This window comes from Crocuta crocuta, unplaced genomic scaffold, assembly GCF_008692635.1.
Source record: "Crocuta crocuta isolate KB4526 unplaced genomic scaffold, BGI_CrCroc_1.0 scaffold711, whole genome shotgun sequence".
Classification (NCBI taxonomy): domain Eukaryota; kingdom Metazoa; phylum Chordata; class Mammalia; order Carnivora; family Hyaenidae; genus Crocuta; species Crocuta crocuta.
This window is the reverse complement of record NW_027531277.1, coordinates 57,036-57,505: the sequence shown is the minus strand read 5'-3', so window position 1 is coordinate 57,505 and position 470 is coordinate 57,036.

The following is a 470-nucleotide window of genomic DNA, read 5'->3' as shown; positions in this document are numbered from 1 at the left end:
AATGTTTGTAATAGGAAAAAAAAACCCTTAAAACCCCTCCTCCAAATCTATAAATAGTAGAATAAGTAAATTTTTAGTAATTTCATATGTAGGTGTTATATATTAATTAAGATAAATTTAGCTATCTGCACCAACATGAAAAAAATAAATAAATAAAACACCTTTCCTAGGTTGAAGAACACCCTACTAAAGAATAAATGGTCCAATCATACAATTAGAGTAGAAATTTAAAAATATATGGAAACAAATGAAAATACAACAATCTAAACTCTTTCAAATGTAGCAAAGGCAGTCCTAAGAGGAAAGTGTATTTGACTTAGGCTTATTTCAAGAAACTAGGAAAAGTGCAAATACAAAATCGAACAGCGCACCTAAAGGAACTAGAAGCAGAGCATCAAGAGCACACCAAACTGAACAGAAGATGAGAAATAATAAAAATCAGGGCAGAAATAAACAACATAGAATCCAAA